Here is a 26,356-nt window from a genome sequence, read left to right as displayed (position 1 = left end):
CCAGTTGTTATTTTGTCATACATTTCCAGGAGGAATAACAGAAAAAAATGACACAATGCAGAGATACCTTACAAAAATGTAACCCCCATCTAGCATTCTGCCAGTGCCAAGATGTTGAACAGGTAACAAATAAAGGATAAGTTCACCCAAAATTCTGTGTCCTTATTCTATTTTATTTTAGTAATTTTGTTCTGTTGTACTTTTAAGTGTTGAACATGGTGTTTATTCCAGTTTTGGTTTCTTCTTGCCACTGCATAATTAAAAGAGCACTACACTCAAATCTTTACATATTCAGTAAATCCAACACAGCAGAATATAATAGATATTTCTTATGTTATGTTGAATATGTTTCATGTACAGCAGATCAGCAGTATACTGTATATGTGAATGCTTTCACATAGCTAAAAAAAAATATTTTTAGATAATTATTTGATTTTAAATCATTAAAACAGATTTATCACCCCCCACCTTTGAAGGGGGCATATAGTCACACAACATCTCCCGATTTTACAAAATAAATACATAATTACATACAATACAGTACAATACAAAACACTACAATACATATAACAAGACACACACAGACATATTTAAGATGCCCTAGCTCATTATCTTTTCACCTTTTCCTCGTCCTCTTCTCCTTCCCCATCATCATTCTTTGCATCAGAGAGATATAGATGGCACCAACCTATCACCACTATCCCTCAAGAAAAGCTCAAGTTGATTCCAGTGTATATCAAACCTATTAGAGATGAGCGAATTTCATATTTTGAAATTCATTGACACTTCGTTTACTGGTAAAAGGTGAATTGCGTTATGGATTCTGTTACCACGGACCATAACGCAATTCTGTGAAGGAATGCATAACGAATGACTCTAGAGGCATTCCGTTATTCTTCCGTCATAATAGAAGTCTATGGGCTGCAAAACGGATTCGTCACATTTCTGTTATGCAGGTGAGTCCTGCAGCCCATTAAACTTCTATCATGACTAAATGAATAACGGAATGCCTCTAAAGGCATTCGTTATGCATTCCCTCATAAAATTGCGTTATGGTCTGTGGTAACAGAATCCATAACGCAATTCACCTTTTACCACTATACGAAGCGTCAACGAATTTCAAAATATGAAATTCGCTCATCTCTAAAACTTATGTAAAGTTTAAAAACTAAGGGCCATCTATTGCTCCATAGCATGTGTATAGGTCAGATTTCCCATAAAACTCTACATATATAAAATTCTTATCCATGACCTTTCACTTGTTTGTGAGTCTGGCAGCTCTTTCCTATTACGACATAGAACAGTATTAGTGGTATTTTATACATTTGTGTGACTATTCGCTTCAGTCATTCTCTCTCTTGCTCTATTAATACAGTGTGGGAGCTGTGCGGTGACGCATGTGAAATATGTGTGCATTTTTCCCCAAGTGCTTGACAAGCTTCTACTACACCAAGTTTACATATCGCACACACACAGGTTTAGACTAATGTGAAGCCTACACAATCTAATGGACCAGACATACTTCAGAGATGTAAACACATTTTGATTCCCTTGAAATATGAGTGGATAGATAGCATTAATGCCAGTGACATTATTAAAGGAGAACTCTGTCTCGAACAGATTTTCCTCCTTTGCAGTAAATCTATTAAATGGGTTTTCCAAGAGTTTAACACTGGTGGTCTATCCTCAGGACAGGCCATCAGTATCTGATTGATGGGGGTCCGACTTCCAGCACCCCCGCTGATCAGCTGTTTGAGGAAGAAGTGGTACTCTGGATAATGGCGCAATCTCTTCCTAGGCCAGTGAATTCATGTTCATCGGTTACATGGCCTAGGCACAGCTCAGTCTGATTCAAGTGAATGGGGCTGAGCTGCAATACCAAGCGAAGCCACTATTCAGTGGATGACACTGTGTTTGGTAAGCTGTGAGGAGGCCGCGGCACTCACCGGAACGCTGCATCCTGCTCAAACAGCTGATCGGCAGAGGTCATGGTTATCTGGTGGTTTAGTAGACATCTCTGATCACCTTTTGAGGTATCCAGTGTGAGGTAGTGGTTAGGTAGTGATACCTGGTGATCTAGATGCCAGCCCTGGGGACCCAGTGGGAACTACTCTGAGTTAGGTCAGCATGAGACATAAGTTGGGTACACATGTGCAGTAAGTCCTCGAGGAGCCGAAGGATGGGAGTGGTAGTGGCTCTGACTATAGAATGTGTTGCAGTGGTAACCCTCAGGTTGTTGCTTCCTAGGGCCAGATCAGTAAGATGAGGGTGAACCCTTTCATCCCTTGGGGAACTCCCTGTAGTTGGGGCTCCTACCTGATGGTATTGGTGGTTATATTCATGCCTGGCAGGAGGTATAGTAGTGCAATGGCCAACATATGGTGCGGTAAGAGTCAGGAAACAAGGCCAGAGGTAGAAGAATGTGTCTCTTTTTACTTGAGTGAAAAATACGAGTTATAGTACATCCAACAATAATCTGTACACAGTACAGATCCTTTTCCCAGCGGCAAGGTATAGCAGATAATGACACTCTTGGTATGCTATCTTGCTAAACATTCTCTCAATAGAATCTCTGGCTGTCAACTGTAATCTGGCAATTGTGGCTGTAGTGTCCACTGCGGGATACAGGTTTTAGGGGCACGTCTCACCAGTATGTGGTTAAGTGTGATGGGTGTCTTAACTGTAATCCCTCACAAGCAGCAAAGTCTGTAATAGCTGTAGACACGGGTTAACCTGCTGACTCCTATGCTTGGCCATGCAGATTTTAAGTCCTTCCTCCCTTCCTCGCTTCCTTCTTTCATTCCTTCTGCAGAAGCAGTAATTTTCACAGAGACCAGTTAGTCTCTAGATCCTGAGGCCTAAGGAGAAGAAGTGCGTGGACTTGCTTCCTTCCTTCTCACTCATTCATACAAGTGTCCCCCTTTAGACAGAAAGATGGACCAGCACACTTCTGCCCTTTCTGAGAAGCATGGGACACGGTCATTAACTCTGTCCCTGCCAACCATACCAGCCAATGCTGGGCGTTACATAACATTACATGACAGTACACAACTAGAGTTGAGCGAACACCTGGATGTTCGGGTTCGAGAAGTTCGGCCGAACATCCCGGAAATGTTCGGGTTCGGGATCCGAACCCGATCCGAACTTCGTCCCGAACCCGAACCCCATTGAAGTCAATGGGGACCCGAACTTTTCGGCACTAAAAAGGCTGTAAAACAGCCCAGGAAAGAGCTAGAGGGCTGCAAAAGGCAGCAACATGTAGGTAAATCCCCTGCAAACTAATGTGGATAGGGAAATGAATTAAAATAAAAATTAAATAAATAAAAATTAACCAAAATCAATTGGAGAGAGGTTCCATAGCAGAGAATCTGGCTTCCCGTCACCCACCACTGGAACAGTCCATTCTCAGATATTTAGGCCCCGGCACCCAGGCAGAGGAGAGAGGTCCCGTAACAGAGAATCTGTCTTCATGTCAGCAGAGAATTAGTCTGCATGTCATAGCAGAGAATGAGGCTTCACGTCAGCCACCACTGCAACAGTCCATTGGCATATATTTAGGCCCAGCACCCAGGCAGAGGAGGGAGGTCCCGTAACAGAGAATCTGTCTTCATGTCAGCAGAGAATTAGTCTGCATGTCATAGCAGAGAATGAGGCTTCACGTCAGCCACCACTGCAACAGTCCATTGGCATATATTTAGGCCCAGCACACACACAGGCAGAGGAGAGAGGTCCCGTAACAGAGAATCTGGCTTCATGTCAGCAGAGAATCAGTCTGCATGTCATAGCAGAGAATGAGGCTTCACGTCAGCCACCACTGCAACAGTCCATTGGCATATATTTAGGCCCAGCACACACACAGGCAGAGGAGAGAGGTCCCGTAACAGAGAATCTGGCTTCATGTCAGCAGAGAATCAGTCTGCATGTCATAGCAGAGAATGAGGCTTCACGTCAGCCACCACTGCAACAGTCCATTGGCATATATTTAGGCCCAGCACACACACAGGCAGAGGAGAGAGGTCCCGTAACAGAGAATCTGTCTTCATGTCAGCAGAGAATTAGTCTGCATGTCATAGCAGAGAATGAGGCTTCACGTCAGCCACCACTGCAACAGTCCATTGGCATATATTTAGGCCCAGCACCCAGGCAGAGGAGGGAGGTCCCGTAACAGAGAATCTGTCTTCATGTCAGCAGAGAATTAGTCTGCATGTCATAGCAGAGAATGAGGCTTCACGTCAGCCACCACTGCAACAGTCCATTGGCATATATTTAGGCCCAGCACCCAGGCAGAGGAGGGAGGTCCCGTAACAGAGAATCTGTCTTCATGTCAGCAGAGAATTAGTCTGCATGTCATAGCAGAGAATGAGGCTTCACGTCAGCCACCACTGCAACAGTCCATTGGCATATATTTAGGCCCAGCACACACACAGGCAGAGGAGAGAGGTCCCGTAACAGAGAATCTGGCTTCATGTCAGCAGAGAATCAGTCTGCATGTCATAGCAGAGAATGAGGCTTCACGTCAGCCACCACTGCAACAGTCCATTGGCATATATTTAGGCCCAGCACACACACAGGCAGAGGAGAGAGGTCCCGTAACAGAGAATCTGGCTTCATGTCAGCAGAGAATCAGTCTGCATGTCATAGCAGAGAATGAGGCTTCACGTCAGCCACCACTGCAACAGTCCATTGGCATATATTTAGGCCCAGCACACACACAGGCAGAGGAGAGAGGTCCCGTAACAGAGAATCTGGCTTCATGTCAGCAGAGAATCAGTCTGCATGTCATAGCAGAGAATGAGGCTTCACGTCAGCCACCACTGCAACAGTCCATTGGCATATATTTAGGCCTAGCACACAGGCAGAGCAGAGAGGTCCCGTAACAGACAATCTGGCTTCATGTCAGCAGAGAATCAGTCTGCATGTCATAGCAGAGAATCAGGCTTCACGTCAGCCACCACTGCAACAGTCCATTGTCATAAATTTAGGCCCAGCACCCAGGCAGAGGAGAGAGGTCCCGTAACAGACAATCTGGCTTCATGTCAGCAGAGAATTAGTCTGCATGTCATAGCAGAGAATCAGGCTTCATGTCAGCCACCACTGCAACAGTCCATTGGCATATATTTAGGCCTAGCACACAGGCAGAGGAGAGGTTCATTCAACTTTGGGTAGCCTCGCAATATAATGGTAAAATGAAAATAAAAATAGGATTGAATGAGGAAGTGCCCTGGAGTCCAATAATATATGGTTATGGGGAGGTAGTTAATGTCTAATCTGGACAAGGAACGGACAGGTCCTGTGGGATCCATGCCTGGTTCATTTTTATGAACGTCAGCTTGTCCACATTGGCTGTAGACAGGCGGCTGCGTTTGTCTGTAATGACGCCCCCTGCCGTGCTGAATACACGTTCAGACAAAACGCTGGCTGCCGGGCAGGCCAGCACCTCCAAGGCATAAAAGGCTAGCTCTGGCCACGTGGACAATTTAGAGACCCAGAAGTTGAATGGGGCCGAACCATCAGTCAGTACGTGGAGGGGTGTGCACACGTACTGTTCCACCATGTTAGTGAAATGTTGCCTCCTGCTAACACGTTGCGTATCAGGTGGTGGTGCAGTTAGCTGTGGCGTGTTGACAAAAGTTTTCCACATCTCTGCCATGCTAACCCTGCCCTCAGAGGAGCTGGCCGTGACACAGCTGCCTTGGCGACCTCTTGCTCCTCCTCTGCCTTGGCCTTGGGCTTCCACTTGTTCCCCTGTGACATTTGGGAATGCTCTCAGTAGCGCGTCTACCAACGTGCGCTTGTACTCGCGCATCTTCCTATCACGCTCCAGTGCAGGAAGTAAGGTGGGCACATTGTCTTTGTAGCGTGGATCCAGCAGGGTGGCAACCCAGTAGTCCGCACAGGTTAAAATGTGGGCAACTCTGCTGTCGTTGCGCAGGCACTGCAGCATGTAGTCGCTCATGTGTGCCAGGCTGCCCAGGGGTAAGGACAAGCTGTCCTCTGTGGGAGGCGTATCGTCATCTTCCTGCCTTTCCCCCCAGCCACGCACCAGTGATGGACCCGAGCTGCGTTGGGTGCCACCCCGCTGTGACCATGCTTCATCCTCATCCTCCTCCACCTCCTCCTCATCCTCGTCCTCCTCGTCCTCCAGTAGTGGGCCCTGGCTGGCCACATTTGTACCTGGCCTCTGCTGTTGCCAAAAACCTCCCTCTGAGTCACTTCGAAGAGACTGGCCTGAAAGTGCTAAAAATGACCCCTCTTCCTCCTCCTCCTCCTCCTCCTGGGCCACCTCCTCTTCCATCATCGCCCTAAGTGTTTTCTCAAGGAGACATAGAAGTGGTATTGTAACGCTGATAACGGTGTCATCGCCACTGGCCATGTTGGTGGAGTACTCGAAACAGCGCAACAGGGCACACAGGTCTCGCATGGAGGCCCAGTCATTGGTGGTGAAGTGGTGCTGTTCTGTAGTGCGACTGACCCGTGCGTGCTGCAGCTGAAACTCCACTATGGCCTGCTGCTGCTCGCACAGTCTGTCCAGCATGTGCAAGGTGGAGTTCCACCTGGTGGGCACGTCGCATATGAGGCGGTGAGCGGGAAGGCCGAAGTTACGCTGTAGCGCAGACAGGCGAGCAGCAGCAGGATGTGAACGCCGGAAGCGCGAACAGACGGCCCGCACTTTATGCAGCAGCTCTGACATGTCGGGGTAGTTGTGAATGAACTTCTGCACCACCAAATTCAGCACATGCGCCAAGCAAGGGATGTGCGTCAAATTGGCTAGTCCCAGAGCTGCAACGAGATTTCGCCCATTATCACACACCACCAGGCCGGGCTTGAGGCTCACCGGCAGCAACCACTCGTCGGTCTGTTGTTCAATACCCCGCCACAACTCCTGTGCGGTGTGGGGCCTGTCCCCCAAACATATGAGTTTCAGAATGGCCTGCTGACGTTTACCCCGGGCTGTGCTGAAGTTGGTGGTGAAGGTGTGTGGCTGACTGGATGAGCAGGTGGAAGAAGAGGAGGAGGAAGCCGAGAAGGAGGAGGTGGCAACAGGAGGCAAAGAATGTTGCCCTGCGATCCTTGGCGGCGGAAGGACGTGCGCCAAACAGCTCTCCGCCTGGGGCCCAGCTGCCACTACATTTACCCAGTGTGCAGTTAGGGAGATATAGCGTCCCTGGCCGTGCTTACTGGTCCACGTATCTGTGGTTAGGTGGACCTTGCTACAGATGGCGTTGCGCAGTGCACACTTGATTTTATGGGATACTTGGTTGTGCAGGGAAGGCACGGCTCTCTTGGAGAAGTAGTGCCGGCTGGGAACAACATACTGTGGGACAGCAAGCGACATGAGCTGTTTGAAGCTGTCTGTGTCCACCAGCCTAAATGACAGCATTTCATAGGCCAGTAGTTTAGAAATGCTGGCATTCAGGGCCAGGGATCGAGGGTGGCTAGGTGGGAATTTACGCTTTCTATCAAATGTTTGTGAGATGGAGAGCTGAACGCTGGCGTGTGACATGGTTGAGACGCTTGGTGACGGAGGTGGTGGTGGTGGTGTTGGTGGTACATCCCCTGTTTGCTGGGCGGCAGGTGCCAACGTTCCTCCAGAGGCGGAGGAAGAGGCCGAGGCGGCAGCAGCAGAATAGGCCGAGGCGGCAGCAGCAGAAGAGGTAGCAGGGGGAGCCTGAGTGACTTCCTTGGTTTTAAGGTGTTTACTCCACTGCAGTTCATGCTTTGCATGCAGGTGCCTGGTCATGCAGGTTGTGCTCAGGTTCAGAACGTTAATGCCTCGCTTCAGGCTCTGATGGCACAGCGTGCAAACCACTCGGGTCTTGTCGTCAGCACATTGTTTGAAGAAGTGCCATGCCAGGGAACTCCTTGAAGCTGCCTTTGGGGTGCTCGGTCCCAGATGGCGGCGGGCAGTAGCAGGCGGAGTCTCTTGGCGGCGGGTGTTCTGCTTTTGCCCACTGCTCCCTCTTTTGCTACGCTGTTGGCTCGGTCTCACCACTGCCTCTTCCTCCGAACTGTGAAAGTCAGTGGCACGACCTTCATTCCATGTGGGGTCTAGGACCTCATCATCCCCTGCATCGTCTTCCACCCAGTCTTGATCCCTGACCTCCTGTTCAGTCTGCACACTGCAGAAAGACGCAGCAGTTGGCACCTGTGTTTCGTCATCATCAGAGACATGCTGAGGTGGTATTCCCATGTCCTCATCATCAGGAAACATAAGTGGTTGTGCGTCAGTGCATTCTATGTCTTTCACCGCTGGGGAAGGGCTAGGTGGATGCCCTTGGGAAACCCTGCCAGCGGAGTCTTCAAACAGCATAAGAGACTGCTGCATAACTTGAGGCTGAGACAGTTTCCCTGGTATGCATGGGGGTGATGTGACAGACTGATGGGGTTGGTTTTCAGGCGCCATCTGTGCGCTTTCTGCAGAAGACTGGGTGGGAGATAATGTGAACGTGCTGGATCCACTGTCGGCCACCCAATTGACTAATGCCTGTACCTGCTCAGGCCTTACCATCCTTAGAACGGCATTGGGCCCCACCATATATCGCTGTAAATTCTGGCGGCTACTGGGACCTGAGGTAGTTGGTACACTAGGACGTGTGGATGTGGCAGAACGGCCACGTCCTCTCCCAGCACCAGAGGGTCCACTAACACCACCACGACCATGTCCACGTCCGCGTCCCTTACTAGATGTTTTTCTCATTGTTATGGTTCACCACAACAACAAATATATTATTTGGCCCAATGTATTGTATTCAAATTCAGCGGGATATAAATTTGAGGCCTAGTATTTAGGCGCTGGGTGACCGGTATGGATTTAGTGACAGAATTAGACTTGGAAATGCACAGAAGCGTGTGTGTGTGAAGTTATTCTGAATGACCCAATGTGCACCTTGAATATTATATACCCTTTTAGGGATAGATTTCAAATAGCTCTGATATAGCAGAAACCACTAAATTATGAAATTGCTAAATTGGGAATTGTATTTCAACCCAGAACAAAAAATGTGCTTTGACGGACACTAAATAACTTTCCCAGCCACAACAGGACAGCGTTAACGAGAGATTTAGCAGGATATAAATTTGAGGCCTAGTATTTAGGCGCTGGGTGACAGGTATGGGTTTAGTGACAGAATTAGACTTGGAAATACACAGTAGCGGGTGTGTGTGAAGTTATTCTGAATGACCCAATGTGCACCTTGAATATTATATACCCTTTTAGGGATAGATTTCAAATAGCTCTGATATAGCAGAAACCACTAAATTATGAAATTGCTAAATTGGGAATTGTATTTCAACCCAGAACAAAAAATGTGCTTTGACGGACACTAAATAACTTTCCCAGCCACAACAGGACAGCGTTAACGAGAGATTTAGCAGGATATAAATTTGAGGCCTAGTATTTAGGCGCTGGGTGACAGGTATGGGTTTAGTGACAGAATTAGACTTAGAAATACACAGTAGCGGGTGTGTGTGAAGTTATTCTGAATGACCCAATGTGCACCTTGAATATTATATACCCTTTTAGGGATAGATTTCAAATAGCTCTGATATAGCAGAAACCACTAAATTATGAAATTGCTAAATTGGGAATTGTATTTCAACCCAGAACAAAAAATGTGCTTTGACGGACACTAAATAACTTTCCCAGCCACAACAGGACAGCGTTAACGAGAGATTTAGCAGGATATAAATTTGAGGCCTAGTATTTAGGCGCTGGGTGACAGGTATGGGTTTAGTGACAGAATTAGACTTGGAAATACACAGTAGCGGGTGTGTGTGAAGTTATTCTGAATGACCCAATGTGCACCTTGAATATTATATACCCTTTTAGGGATAGATTTCAAATAGCTCTGATATAGCAGAAACCACTAAATTATGAAATTGCTAAATTGGGAATTGTATTTCAACCCAGAACAAAAAATGTGCTTTGACGGACACTAAATAACTTTCCCAGCCACAACAGGACAGCGTTAACGAGAGATTTAGCAGGATATAAATTTGAGGCCTAGTATTTAGGCGCTGGGTGACAGGTATGGGTTTAGTGACAGAATTAGACTTAGAAATACACAGTAGCGGGTGTGTGTGAAGTTATTCTGAATGACCCAATGTGCACCTTGAATATTATATACCCTTTTAGGGATAGATTTCAAATAGCTCTGATATAGCAGAAACCACTAAATTATGAAATTGCTAAATTGGGAATTGTATTTCAACCCAGAACAAAAAATGTGCTTTGACGGACACTAAATAACTTTCCCAGCCACAACAGGACAGCGTTAACGAGAGATTTAGCAGGATATAAATTTGAGGCCTAGTATTTAGGCGCTGGGTGACAGGTATGGGTTTAGTGACAGAATTAGACTTGGAAATACACAGTAGCGGGTGTGTGTGAAGTTATTCTGAATGACCCAATGTGCACCTTGAATATTATATACCCTTTTAGGGATAGATTTCAAATAGCTCTGATATAGCAGAAACCACTAAATTATGAAATTGCTAAATTGGGAATTGTATTTCAACCCAGAACAAAAAATGTGCTTGAACGAACACTAAATAACTCGCCCAGCTACAGCACTAAGGACAGATTTAGCTGGATATAAATTTGAGGCCTAGTATTTAGGCGCTGGGTGACAGGTATGGGTTTAGTGACAGAATTAGACTTGGAAATACACAGTAGCGGGTGTGTGTGAAGTTATTCTGAATGACCCAATGTGCACCTTGAATATTATATACCCTTTTAGGGATAGATTTCAAATAGCTCTGATATAGCAGAAACCACTAAATTATGAAATTGCTAAATTGGGAATTGTATTTCAACCCAGAACAAGAAATGTGCTTGAACGGACACTAAATAACTCGCCCAGCTACAGCACTAAGGACAGATTTAGCTGGATATAAATTTGAGGCCTAGTATTTAGGCGCTGGGTGACAGGTATGGGTTTAGTGACAGAATTAGACTTGGAAATGCACAGTAGCGGGTGTGTGAAGTTATTCTGAATGTCCCTATGTGCACCTTCAATATGATCTACCCTTTTAGGGATAGATTTCAAATAGCTCTGATATAGCAGAAACCACTAAATTATGAAATTGCTAAATTGGGAATTGTATTTCAACCCAGAACAAGAAATGTGCTTGAACGGACACTAAATAACTCGCCCAGCTACAGCACTAAGGACAGATTTAGATGGATATAAATTTGAGGCCTAGTATTTAGGCGCTGGGTGACAGGTATGGGTTTAGTGACAGAATTAGACTTGGAAATGCACAGTAGCGGGTGTGTGAAGTTATTCTGAATGTCCCTATGTGCACCTTCAATATGATCTACCCTTTTAGGGATAGATTTCAAATAGCTCTGATATAGCAGAAACCACTAAATTATGAAATTGCTAAATTGGGAATTGTATTTCAACCCAGAACAAGAAATGTGCTTGAACGGACACTAAATAACTCGCCCAGCTACAGCACTAAGGACAGATTTAGCTGGATATAAATTTGAGGCCTAGTATTTAGGCGCTGGGTGACAGGTATGGGTTTAGTGACAGAATTAGACTTGGAAATGCACAGTAGCGGGTGTGTGAAGTTATTCTGAATGTCCCTATGTGCACCTTCAATATGATCTACCCTTTTAGGGATAGATTTCAAATAGCTCTGATATAGCAGAAACCACTAAATTATGAAATTGCTAAATTGGGAATTGTATTTCAACCCAGAACAAGAAATGTGCTTGAACGGACACTAAATAACTCGCCCAGCTACAGCACTAACGACAGATTTAGCTGGATATGAATTTGAGGCCTAGTATTTAGGCGCTGGGTGACAGGTATGGGTTTAGTGACAGAATTAGACTTGGAAATGCACAGTAGCGGGTGTGTGAAGTTATTCTGAATGACCCTATGTGCACCTTGAATATTATATACCCTTTTAGGGATAGATTTCAAATAGCTCTGATACAGCAGAAACCACTAAATTTTTAAATTGCTAAATTGGGAATTGTATTTCAACCCAGAACAAAAAATGTGCTTTGACGGACACTAAATAACTTTCCCAGCCACAACAGGACAGCGGTAACGAGAGATTTAGCGGGATATAAATTTGAGGCCTAGTATTTAGGCGCTGGGTGACCGGTATGGATTTAGTGACAGAATTAGACTGGGATATGGCCAAAAAATAACCACACTATTGCTGGTTAAATGCACTTGGTGATGGGCGCAGCTTGCCCCTGATGTAGTATATGGCCAAAAAATGAACAGACTATTGCTGGTTAAATGCACTTGGTGTCACAGCTTGACCAACCACACTACTGAGGGTTAAATGCACTTGGTGACGGGCGCAGCTTGCCCCTGATGTAGTATATGGCCAAAAAATGAACAGACTATTGCTGGTTAAATGCACTTGGTGACGGGCGCAGCTTGCCCCTGATTTAGTATATGGCCAAAAAATGAACAGACTATTGCTGGTTAAATGCACTTGGTGTGATAGCTTGACCAACCACACTACTGAGGGTTAAATGCACTTGGTGACGGGCGCAGCTTGCCCCTGATGTAGTATATGGCCAAAAAATAAACATACTATTGCTGGTTAAATGCACTTGGTGTGACAGCTTCACCCTGATGTAGGCTTTAGCCAAAAAACAAACGCACCATTGAGGGTTAAATGCACTTGGTGACAGGCGCAGCTTGCCCCTGATGTAGTATATGGCCAAAAAATAAACAGACTATTGCTGGTTAAATGCACTTGGTGTGACAGCTTCACCCTGATGTAGGCTTTAGCCAAAAAACAACCACACCATTGAGGGTTAAATGCACTTGGTCGCAGCTTGTGCTGGCGCACCACAAGACACAAAATGGCCGCCGATCACCCCAGAAAAATGTGACTGACAAACGGTCTGGGCAGCCTAAAAACAGTGAGCAATTGAGGATCAGCAGCTCAATGATCCACAGCTGCAGATCGATCAGTTAATCAAGTCCTTTGGAGGAGTTAATCTGCCTAATCTCGCCCTACTGTCGCAGCCGCAACCTCTCCCTACGCTAATCAGAGCAGAGTGACGGGCGGCGCTATGTGACTCCAGCTTAAATAGAGGCTGGGTCACATGGTGCTCTGGCCAATCACAGCCATGCCAATAGTAGGCATGGCTGTGATGGCCTCTTGGGGCAAGTAGTATGACGCTTGTTGATTGGCTGCTTTGCAGCCTTTCAAAAAGCGCCAAGAAAGCGTCACAAAAGCGCGAAGAAAGCGACGAACACCGAACCCGAACCCGGACTTTTACGAAAATGTCCGGGTTCGGGTCCGTGTCACGGACACCCCAAAATTCGGTACGAACCCGAACTATACAGTTCGAGTTCGCTCATCCCTATACACAACATAACATTACAAACAAACAAACCATTTACAGAATTACCTGGGTTAAGTATCACCAAAAATATTTTATTATGCTTCCAATAATGTAAAAAGTTTAATTCAAACTAAATATACTACAAACATTAGTACACTTTATAGAATATGCCTGTTTTTGTGAATGACCAGAGTGTGTTATGAAACGGGAAGGAGAAAGGGGGGTAGAGGCTAAAAGAGTTTTCAAATATTTGGAAGTGATGTTACTTTAGCGAATTCCCTGCTTTATGAATCATGCTGATGTCCCAAAATAAACAAAATATCTAAAGCATTGGAGGAATGGAAACATCTCAGGCCTTTGGAGGAAGAGTAATCCATTTAAGTATGATAAGCTTCCCTGAGATAGCAAGTGTTTTCCCTGTGACCCCTTACAGTATTTCTAAATTTTCCTTTATCTTCTGCATAAAAGGTAAGAAATGGGTCCCAGTCGTTTTGTTCTTTAGAAGGAATGAGAATGCTAAAATCCTTCATATGTTGTCACATTGATTTACCCTGTCCTAAAATAAAATCACTAAAAGTAAAATGTAGACTGTGAACTCGATATGAGCTTTCAGAATTTTTTTTACGTTTACCTACGACCATTATTCTTTTTGTGATGGGAGATCTCATCCAATTGCTGGTTGCCTGGAACTTCAAGAAGTTGTAGAGGATTATAAAATATGGCTGCAAAACAGTGCCATACATATGCAGGTGCAGCAAGACAATGTACAACATAGACTGGTGTAGCATTTTTTCTGGATATTTGTTTCATCCTGGACAACCCCTTAAAGGGCATCTGTCAGCAGATGTAACTATGAAACTGGCTGACCTTTTGCATTTGTATTTGGCAGCTAAAAATGCCATGTTCATATGTGCCCACACTGCTGAGCCAAAAAATAAATAAATAAATATATATATATATATATATATATATGCAGCGAACCGAACCGCAGGGGTAACCTGTGAGCGCACGGTGGGACGATGGGGGTAGTAGTTGTTTGTACTCACGGTTAGCAGAGCCTCCCTGGGCTGGCGTGCAGTGATGGGGAAGACAGCACTAAATCCTCCGGGGCACTCTCTGTTTGTCCAGGAACTCCTGCCAGATGGTAGTTGAGGTGCCCTTGGTGGAATGGGTTTAAAGTGCCTTGACGGAAGGGTCCCTGGTGTTCGTGACGCCAGCACCGTTAAGTGCAAATGAAGTTGGTAGAAAGGAGGAGGAGTCGGTTGTAGCAAAACAGTTGAACTTTCACTTAAAGGGTTTCTACCACCAGATTTGGTCCTATTTAGCTGACTTACACTAGCGATGTGCTAGTGTCAGCAGTCCATAACAGTGTTCTTACTTATCACCTGTCTGCTGCCGTTCACCTTAAAAACGTACTTTTATAGATATGCTAATGAGCCGAAATGGTTAGTGGACGGAGCCCTCTAGGTGCTAATGACGCCCACATAGCACCTAGGGGCTCATTAGCATATCTATAAAAGTACGTTTTTAAGGTGAACGGCAGCAGACAGATGATAAGTAAGAACACTGTTATGGACTGCTGACACTAGCACATCGCTAGTGTAAGTCAGCTAAATAGGACCAAATCTGGTGGTAGAAACCCTTTAAATCGCTTGTCTCCAGGTAGTCAGAACAGTTCATGTATAGGGCAAAACAATAATATAGATATTGATTCAGCTGTATTCTTTATAACACGCTTGGCAATTGTAAGTTGAGTTTTCCTCCTTTCGATATCTGTCTATTCTATGTCCACTCTCTAGCACTCAGGTACTGAATATAATGAACTCTTACTGGTCAGTAGCAATCCACAGGGTGGTATCCCTAATGGCAGGCATCAGTCTTCTACTCCATTCTTTGGAAAGGGTGCTGACTGAAAAATTAAGGTGCACTATGTCCATAGAGTCATGTGATAAAGGATAATTTTGCGCACTAATCATCGGGTTGTATCCAGGTACTTTTAGGTTCCTCCTGGTCACTGGTGCTTGTGAAGTCCATGGGCTAATTTAGCTCTAACCTCCATTAGACTTTCTCTAGATCCAGATGTAGACTCACTGGTCTGTGCAGTGCTGCTGTGATACGGTTCTCTATGCTCCCTTGGCTTGATCAGGGCCAAGGGGCTAAAATAGCAGCTACATTGTGGACTGCTCTTGTTCACCTCCTCCATTAACTTCCTTCCATCTCTAATTTTCAACTCTTTTCTACCCACTTTATTAGCAAACCCCAGATATACACTGCCTGTCCAAGAAAAAAGTTGCCATCTGGATTTAACTAAGCAAAAAGGTATGAGCCTCCTATTGGATAATTACTACATGGGCAATAATCTTTCAGCTGGCAACAAGTTATTTAACCCCAACTGGTGCAATGATTTGCTTCTCAATTCTTAAACAACCATGTCGAAAGACACATCTCGTGGTCGTGGAAAAGATGTTAGTCTGTTTGAGAAGCCTCAAATCATTGGCATGCATCAAACAGAGAAAACATCTAAGGAAATTGCAGAAACTACTAAAATTGGGTTAAGAACTGTCCAATGCATTATTAAAAACTGTAAGGATAGTGGGGACCCATCGTACTCGATGAAGAAATGTGGCGGGAAAAAATCCTGAATGATCGTGATCGGCGATCACTTAAACGTTTGGTGAAATCAAATCGAAGAAAAACAACAGTAGAACTCAGGGCTATGTATAATAGTGAAAGTAAGAGCATTTCCACAAGCACAGTGCGAAGGGAACTCAAGGGATTGGGACTGAACAGCTGTGTACCCGTAAGAAAACCACTAATCAGTGAGGCAAACCAGAAAAAAAAGCTTCAATTTGCTAGGGAGCATAAAGATTGGACTCTGGAGCAATGGAAGAAGGTCATATGGTCTGATGAGTCCAGATTTACCCTGTTCCAGAGTGATGGGCACATCAGGGTAAGAAGAGAGGCAGATGAAGTGATGCACCCATCATGCCTAGTGCCTACTGTACAAGCCTGTGGGGGCAGTGCTATGATCTAGGGTTGCTGCAGTTGGTCAGGTCTAGGTTCAGCAATGGTATGTGCTCCAAGAATGAGGACAGCTGAATACCTGAACATACTGAATAACCAGGTTATTCCATCAATGGATTTGTTCTTTCCTGATGGCACGGGCATATTCCAAGATGACAATGTCTGGATTCATCCGGCTCAAATTGTGAAAGAGTGGTTCCGGGAGCATGAGACATAATTTTCACACATGGATTGGCCACCACAGAGTCCAGACCTTAACCCCATTGAGAATATATTTTTTGGGGTGGCAACTTTTTTGGGACAGGCAGTGTATATATCAGTGATGCCAGCACCACCTAAGGGCAAATAGATGTAATAACTCTCCTAACAGCCTGATAATAGTAATTGCAACTTACATATAAATACATTAAATAAGACAGTTTAAAGTGCCACATATAACACATAGTGGAACACTGCATATATATAAATATATATATATATATATATATATATATATATATAATAAATGGCAGCACCAACCTTAGAATATTGGAAATAGGGTGCAAGCTCCAATGGGAATAGCGTCCCAAGATAATATCAGTAAAAAGCAGAGCAGCACTCCAGTATGGTGAAAAAAGAAAGCTGTTTATTCACCCAGTGGTGACGCGACGTTGAGAAAGGCTTCATGTTGGAGCTGAAAAGTTGCATCACCACTGGGTGAATAAACAGCTTTCTTTTTTTCACCATACTGGAGTGCTGCTCTGCTTTTTACTGATATATATATATATATATATATATATATATATATACACACAGTATAGACCAAAAGTTTGGACACACCTTCTCATTCCTAGAGTTTTCTTTATTTTCATGACTATAAAAATTGGAGATTCACACTGAAGGCATCAAAACTATGAATTAACACATGTGGAATTATATACATAACAAAAAAGTGTGAAACAACTGAAAATATGTCATATTCTAGGTTCTTCAAAGTAGCCACCTTTTGCTTTAATTACTGCTTTGCACACTCTTGGTATTCTCTTATTTGAATAAATCCCCAACAGTGTCACCAGCAAAGCACCCCCACACCATCACACCTCCTCCTCCATGCTTCACGGTGGGAACCAGGCATGTAGAGTCCATCCGTTCACCTTTTCTGCGTCGCACAAAGACACGGTGGTTGGAACCAAAGATCTCAAATTTGGACTCATCAGACCAAAGCACAGATTTCCACTGGTCTAATGTCCATTCCTTGTGTTCTTTAGCCCAAACAAGTCTCTTCTGCTTGTTGCCTGTCCTTAGCAGTGGTTTCCTAGCAGATATTCTACCATGAGGCCTGATTCAAACAGTCTCCTCTTAACAGTTGTTCTAGAGATGTGTCTGCTGCTAGAACTCTGTGTGGCATTAACCTGGTCTCTAATCTGAGCTGCTGCTAACCTGCGATTTCTGAGGCTGGTGACTCGGATGAACTTATCCTCCGCAGCAGAGGTGAATCTTGTTCTTCCTTTCCTGGGGCGGTCCGCATGTGAGCCAGTTTCTTTGTAGCATTTGATGGTTTTTGTGACTGCACTTGAGGACATTTTCAAAGTTTTCCCAATTTTTCGGACTGACTGACCTTAATTTCTTAAAGTAATGATGGCCACTCGTTTTTCTTTACTTAGCTGCTTTTTTCTTGCCATAATACAAATTCTAACAGTCTATTCAGTAGGACTATCAGCTGTGTATCCACCTGACTTCTCCACAACGCAACTGATGGTCCCAACCCCATTTTTAAGGCAAGAAATCCCACTTATTAAACCTGACAGGGCACACCTGTGAAGTGAAAACCATTTCAGGTGACTACCTCTTGAAGCTCATCAAGAGAATGCCAAGAGTGTGCAAAGCGGTAATCAAAGCAAAAGGTGGCTACTTTGAAGAACCTAGAATATGACATATTTTCAGTTGTTTCATACTTTTTTGATAAGTATTGTAAGAAGGAACAAGGAGCCGTCTTTGACGGAAGATACGTGTCACCGAGGTTCCTGGCCTCGGTGAGGTAAGAACCGGGTTTTTCCTGAAGTGTCAGGTCTGTAGTGCAATCTGACACTTCAACTGTTAGAATGGCTGTAAAGCCAATCCGGGCCGCTTCTTATTGGGAGCAGCCAAAGAGCAGGGTGGGTGGCTGTTCCCCACGGTTCCAGGCCGGGTTTTGGCTGGAATATAAAAAACCCAGCCAGCATGTTCAGGTGGTGGATTATCCTCCATGACAGAGGAGCTGAGGAGTCTGTGGTTTGAGACACAGAGGCATCTGTTTGTGTGAGCCATAGGCTGGGGAAACAGGCCACTAAAGACTGCTGCGGACTCTGGGTGAAAATCATCTGCTGACCAGGTGACGTCTTTTTGCACTGTGAACTTTGTGTGGTGTGAACAGGCACCAAAACTGAACACTTTCTTTTGGCTTGTTTTTAGAGTTGAGCGAACACCTGGATGTTCGGGTTCGAGAAGTTCGGCCGAACATCCCGGAAATGTTCGGGTTCGGGATCCGAACCCGATCCGAACTTCGTCCCGAACCCGAACCCCATTGAAGTCAATGGGGACCCGAACTTTTCGGCACTAAAACGGCTGTAAAACAGCCCAGGAAAGGGCTAGAGGGCTGCAAAAGGCAGCAACATGTAGGTAAATCCCCTGCAAACAAATGTGGATAGGGAAATTAATTAAAATAAAAATTAAATAAATAAAAATTAACCAAAATCAATTGGAGAGAGGTTCCATAGCAGAGAATCTGGCTTCCCGTCACCCACCACTGGAACAGTCCATTCTCAGATATTTAGGCCCCGGCACCCAGGCAGAGGAGAGAGGTCCCGTAACAGAGAATCTGTCTTCATGTCAGCAGAGAATTAGTCTGCATGTCATAGCAGAGAATGAGGCTTCACGTCAGCCACCACTGCAACAGTCCATTGGCATATATTTAGGCCTAGCACACAGGCAGAGGAGAGAGGTCCCGTAACAGAGAATCTGGCTTCATGTCAGCAGAGAATCAGTCTGCATGTCATAGCAGAGAATGAGGCTTCACGTCAGCCACCACTGCAACAGTCCATTGGCATATATTTAGGCCCAGCACACACACAGGCAGAGGAGAGAGGTCCCGTAACAGAGAATCTGTCTTCATGTCAGCAGAGAATTAGTCTGCATGTCATAGCAGAGAATGAGGCTTCACGTCACCCACCACTGCAACAGTCCATTGGCATATATTTAGGCCTAGCACACAGGCAGAGCAGAGAGGTCCCGTAACAGACAATCTGGCTTCATGACAGCAGAGAATCAGTCTGCATGTCATAGCAGAGAATGAGGCTTCACGTCACCCACCACTGCAACAGTCCATTGGCATATATTTAGGCCTAGCACACAGGCAGAGGAGAGAGGTCCCGTAACAGAGAATCTGTCTTCATGTCAGCAGAGAATCAGTCTGCATGTCATAGCAGAGAATGAGGCTTCACGTCAGCCACCACTGCAACAGTCCATTGGCATATATTTAGGCCCAGCACCCAGGCAGAGGAGGGAGGTCCCGTAACAGAGAATCTGTCTTCATGTCAGCAGAGAATTAGTCTGCATGTCATAGCAGAGAATGAGGCTTCACGTCAGCCACCACTGCAACAGTCCATTGGCATATATTTAGGCCCAGCACACACACAGGCAGAGGAGAGAGGTCCCGTAACAGAGAATCTGGCTTCATGTCAGCAGAGAATCAGTCTGCATGTCATAGCAGAGAATGAGGCTTCACGTCAGCCACCACTGCAACAGTCCATTGGCATATATTTAGGCCCAGCACACACACAGGCAGAGGAGAGAGGTCCCGTAACAGAGAATCTGTCTTCATGTCAGCAGAGAATTAGTCTGCATGTCATAGCAGAGAATGAGGCTTCACGTCACCCACCACTGCAACAGTCCATTGGCATATATTTAGGCCTAGCACACAGGCAGAGCAGAGAGGTCCCGTAACAGACAATCTGGCTTCATGACAGCAGAGAATCAGTCTGCATGTCATAGCAGAGAATGAGGCTTCACGTCACCCACCACTGCAACAGTCCATTGGCATATATTTAGGCCTAGCACACAGGCAGAGCAGAGAGGTCCCGTAACAGACAATCTGGCTTCATGTCAGCAGAGAATCAGTCTGCATGTCATAGCAGAGAATGAGGCTTCACGTCACCCACCACTGCAACAGTCCATTGGCATATATTTAGGCCTAGCACACAGGCAGAGCAGAGAGGTCCCGTAACAGACAATCTGGCTTCATGACAGCAGAGAATCAGTCTGCATGTCATAGCAGAGAATGAGGCTTCACGTCACCCACCACTGCAACAGTCCATTGGCATATATTTAGGCCTAGCACACAGGCAGAGCAGAGAGGTCCCGTAACAGACAATCTGGCTTCATGTCAGCAGAGAATCAGTCTGCATGTCATAGCAGAGAATGAGGCTTCACGTCACCCACCACTGCAACAGTCCATTGGCATATATTTAGGCCTAGCACACAGGCAGAGCAGAGAGGTCCCGTAACAGACAATCTGGCTTCATGACAGCAGAGAATCAGTCTGCATGTCATAGCAGAGAATGAGGCTTCACGTCACCCACCACTGCAACAGTCCATTGGCATATATTTAGGCCCAGCACACAGGCAGAGCAGAGAGGTCCCGTAACAGACAATCTGGCTTCATGTCAGCAGAGAATCAGTCTGCATGTCATAGCAGAGAATGAGGCTTCACGTCACCCACCACTGCAACAGTCCATTGGCATATATTTAGGCCTAGCACACAGGCAGAGCAGAGAGGTCCCGTAACAGACGATCTGGCTTCATGTCAGCAGAGAATCAGTCTGCATGTCATAGCAGAGAATCAGGCTTCACGTCAGCCACCACTGCAACAGTCCATTGTCATAAATTTAGGCCCAGCACCCAGGCAGAGGAGAGAGGTCCCGTAACAGACAATCTGGCTTCATGTCAGCAGAGAATTAGTCTGCATGTCATAGCAGAGAATCAGGCTTCATGTCAGCCACCACTGCAACAGTCCATTGGCATATATTTAGGCCTAGCACACAGGCAGAGGAGAGGTTCATTCAACTTTGGGTAGCATCGCAATATAATGGTAAAATGAAAATAAAAATAGGATTGAATGAGGAAGTGCCCTGGAGTCCAATAATATATGGTTATGGGGAGGTAGTTAATGTCTAATCTGGACAAGGGACGGACAGGTCCTGTGGGATCCATGCCTGGTTCATTTTTATGAACGTCAGCTTGTCCACATTGGCTGTAGACAGGCGGCTGCGTTTGTCTGTAATGACGCCCCCTGCCGTGCTGAATACACGTTCAGACAAAACGCTGGCTGCCGGGCAGGCCAGCACCTCCAAGGCATAAAAGGCTAGCTCTGGCCACGTGGACAATTTAGAGACCCAGAAGTTGAATGGGGCCGAACCATCAGTCAGTACGTGGAGGGGTGTGCACACGTACTGTTCCACCATGTTAGTGAAATGTTGCCTCCTGCTAACACGTTGCGTATCAGGTGGTGGTGCAGTTAGCTGTGGCGTGTTGACAAAAGTTTTCCACATCTCTGCCATGCTAACCCTGCCCTCAGAGGAGCTGGCCGTGACACAGCTGCCTTGGCGACCTCTTGCTCCTCCTCTGCCTTGGCCTTGGGCTTCCACTTGTTCCCCTGTGACATTTGGGAATGCTCTCAGTAGCGCGTCTACCAACGTGCGCTTGTACTCGCGCATCTTCCTATCACGCTCCAGTGCAGGAAGTAAGGTGGGCACATTGTCTTTGTAGCGTGGATCCAGCAGGGTGGCAACCCAGTAGTCCGCACAGGTTAAAATGTGGGCAACTCTGCTGTCGTTGCGCAGGCACTGCAGCATGTAGTCGCTCATGTGTGCCAGGCTGCCCAGGGGTAAGGACAAGCTGTCCTCTGTGGGAGGCGTATCGTCATCGTCCTGCCTTTCCCCCCAGCCACGCACCAGTGATGGACCCGAGCTGCGTTGGGTGCCACCCCGCTGTGACCATGCTTCATCCTCATCCTCCTCCACCTCCTCCTCATCCTCGTCCTCCTCGTCCTCCAGTAGTGGGCCCTGGCTGGCCACATTTGTACCTGGCCTCTGCTGTTGCAAAAAACCTCCCTCTGAGTCACTTCGAAGAGACTGGCCTGAAAGTGCTAAAAATGACCCCTCTTCCTCATCCTCCTCCTCCTCCTCCTGGGCCACCTCCTGTTCCATCATCGCCCTAAGTGTTTTCTCAAGGAGACATAGAAGTGGTATTGTAACGCTGATAACGGTGTCATCGCCACTGGCCATGTTGGTGGAGTACTCGAAACAGCGCAACAGGGCACACAGGTCTCGCATGGAGGCCCAGTCATTGGTGGTGAAGTGGTGCTGTTCTGTAGTGCGACTGACCCGTGCGTGCTGCAGCTGAAACTCCACTATGGCCTGCTGCTGCTCGCACAGTCTGTCCAGCATGTGCAAGGTGGAGTTCCACCTGGTGGGCACGTCGCATATGAGGCGGTGAGCGGGAAGGCCGAAGTTACGCTGTAGCGCAGACAGGCGAGCAGCGGCAGGATGTGAACGCCGGAAGCGCGAACAGACGGCCCGCACTTTATGCAGCAGCTCTGACATGTCGGGGTAGTTGTGAATGAACTTCTGCACCACCAAATTCAGCACATGCGCCAAGCAAGGGATGTGCGTCAAATTGGCTAGTCCCAGAGCTGCAACGAGATTTCGCCCATTATCACACACCACCAGGCCGGGCTTGAGGCTCACCGGCAGCAACCACTCGTCGGTCTGTTGTTCAATACCCCGCCACAACTCCTGTGCGGTGTGGGGCCTGTCCCCCAAACATATGAGTTTCAGAATGGCCTGCTGACGTTTACCCCGGGCTGTGCTGAAGTTGGTGGTGAAGGTGTGTGGCTGACTGGATGAGCAGGTGGAAGAAGAGGAGGAGGAAGCCGAGAAGGAGGAGGTGGCAACAGGAGGCAAAGAATGTTGCCCTGCGATCCTTGGCGGCGGCAGGACGTGCGCCAAACAGCTCTCCGCCTGGGGCCCAGCTGCCACTACATTTACCCAGTGTGCAGTTAGGGAGATATAGCGTCCCTGGCCGTGCTTACTGGTCCACGTATCTGTGGTTAGGTGGACCTTGCTACAGATGGCGTTGCGCAGTGCACACTTGATTTTATCGGATACTTGGTTGTGCAGGGAAGGCACGGCTCTCTTGGAGAAGTAGTGCCGGCTGGGAACAACATACTGTGGGACAGCAAGCGACATGAGCTGTTTGAAGCTGTCTGTGTCCACCAGCCTAAATGACAGCATTTCATAGGCCAGTAGTTTAGAAATGCTGGCATTCAGGGCCAGGGATCGAGGGTGGCTAGGTGGGAATTTACGCTTTCTATCAAATGTTTGTGAGATGGAGAGCTGAACGCTGGCGTGTGACATGGTTGAGACGCTTGGTGACGGAGGTGGTGGTGGTGGTGTTGGTGGTACATCCCCTGTTTGCTGGGCGGCAGGTGCCAACGTTCCTCCAGAGGCGGAGGAAGAGGCCGAGGCGGCAGCAGCAGAATAGGCCGAGGCGGCAGCAGCAGAAGAGGTAGCAGGGGGAGCCTGAGTGACTTCCTTGGTTTTAAGGTGTTTACTCCACTGCAGTTCATGCTTTGCATGCAGGTGCCTGGTCATGCAGGTTGTGCTCAGGTTCAGAACGTTAATGCCTCGCTTCAGGCTCTGATGGCACAGCGTGCAAACCACTCGGGTCTTGTCGTCAGCACATTGTTTGAAGAAGTGCCATGCCAGGGAACTCCTTGAAGCTGCCTTTGGGGTGCTCGGTCCCAGATGGCGGCGGTCAGTAGCAGGCGGAGTCTCTTGGCGGCGGGTGTTCTGCTTTTGCCCACTGCTCCCTCTTTTGCTACGCTGTTGGCTCGGTCTCACCACTGCCTCTTCCTCCGAACTGTGAAAGTCAGTGGCACGACCTTCATTCCATGTGGGGTCTAGGACCTCATCGTCCCCTGCATCGTCTTCCACCCAGTCTTGATCCCTGACCTCCTGTTCAGTCTGCACACTGCAGAAAGACGCAGCAGTTGGCACCTGTGTTTCGTCATCATCAGAGACATGCTGAGGTGGTATTCCCATGTCCTCATCATCAGGAAACATAAGTGGTTGTGCGTCAGTGCATTCTATGTCTTTCACCGCTGGGGAAGGGCTAGGTGGATGCCCTTGGGAAACCCTGCCAGCGGAGTCTTCAAACAGCATAAGAGACTGCTGCATAACTTGAGGCTGAGACAGTTTCCCTGGTATGCATGGGGGTGATGTGACAGACTGATGGGGTTGGTTTTCAGGCGCCATCTGTGCGCTTTCTGCAGAAGACTGGGTGGGAGATAATGTGAACGTGCTGGATCCACTGTCGGCCACCCAATTGACTAATGCCTGTACCTGCTCAGGCCTTACCATCCTTAGAACGGCATTGGGCCCCACCATATATCGCTGTAAATTCTGGCGGCTACTGGGACCTGAGGTAGTTGGTACACTAGGACGTGTGGATGTGGCAGAACGGCCACGTCCTCTCCCAGCACCAGAGGGTCCACTAACACCACCACGACCATGTCCACGTCCGCGTCCCTTACTAGATGTTTTTCTCATTGTTATGGTTCACCACAACAACAAATATATTATTTGGCCCAATGTATTGTATTCAAATTCAGCGGGATATAAATTTGAGGCCTAGTATTTAGGCGCTGGGTGACCGGTATGGATTTAGTGACAGAATTAGACTTGGAAATGCACAGAAGCGTGTGTGTGAAGTTATTCTGAATGACCCAATGTGCACCTTGAATATTATATACCCTTTTTGGGATAGATTTCAAATAGCTCTGATATAGCAGGAACCACTAAATTATGAAATTGCTAAATTGGGAATTGTACTTCAACCCAGAACAAAAAATGTGCTTTGACGGGCACTAAATAACTTTCCCAGCTACAACAGTACAGCGGTAACGAGAGATTTAGAGGGATTTAAATTTGAGGCCTAGTATTTAGGCGCTGGGTGACAGGTATGGGTTTAGTGACAGAATTAGACTTGGAAATACACAGTAGCGGGTGTGTGTGAAGTTATTCTGAATGACCCAATGTGCACCTTCAATATTATATACCCTTTTTGGGATAGATTTCAAATAGCTCTGATATAGCAGGAACCACTAAATTATGAAATTGCTAAATTGGGAATTGTACTTCAACCCAGAACAAAAAATGTGCTTTGACGGACACTAAATATCTTGCCCAGCAACAACAGTACAGCGGTGGGTAACGAGAGATTTAGAGGGATTTAAATTTGAGGCCTAGTATTTAGGCGCTGGGTCACCGGTATGGATTTAGTGACAGAATTAGACTTGGAAATGCACAGAAGCGTGTGTGTGAAGTTATTCTGAATGACCCTATGTGCACCTTCAATATTATATACCCTTTTAGGGATAGATTTCAAATAGCTCTGATATAGCAGAAACCACTAAATTATGAAATTGCTAAATTGGGAATTGTACTTCAACCCAGAACAAAAAATGTGCTTTGACGGGCACTAAATAACTTTCCCAGCTACAACAGTACAGCGGTAACGAGAGATTTAGAGGGATTTAAATTTGAGGCCTAGTATTTAGGCGCTGGGTGACAGGTATGGGTTTAGTGACAGAATTAGACTTGGAAATACACAGTAGCGGGTGTGTGTGAAGTTATTCTGAATGACCCAATGTGCACCTTCAATATTATATACCCTTTTTGGGATAGATTTCAAATAGCTCTGATATAGCAGGAACCACTAAATTATGAAATTGCTAAATTGGGAATTGTACTTCAACCCAGAACAAAAAATGTGCTTTGACGGACACTAAATATCTTGCCCAGCAACAACAGTACAGCGGTGGGTAACGAGAGATTTAGAGGGATTTAAATTTGAGGCCTAGTATTTAGGCGCTGGGTCACCGGTATGGATTTAGTGACAGAATTAGACTTGGAAATGCACAGAAGC

The sequence above is a fragment of the Bufo gargarizans genome, chromosome 2, assembly GCF_014858855.1.
Source record: "Bufo gargarizans isolate SCDJY-AF-19 chromosome 2, ASM1485885v1, whole genome shotgun sequence".
Taxonomy (NCBI): Eukaryota; Metazoa; Chordata; class Amphibia; order Anura; family Bufonidae; genus Bufo; species Bufo gargarizans.
This window is presented reverse-complemented; position numbering follows the sequence as displayed.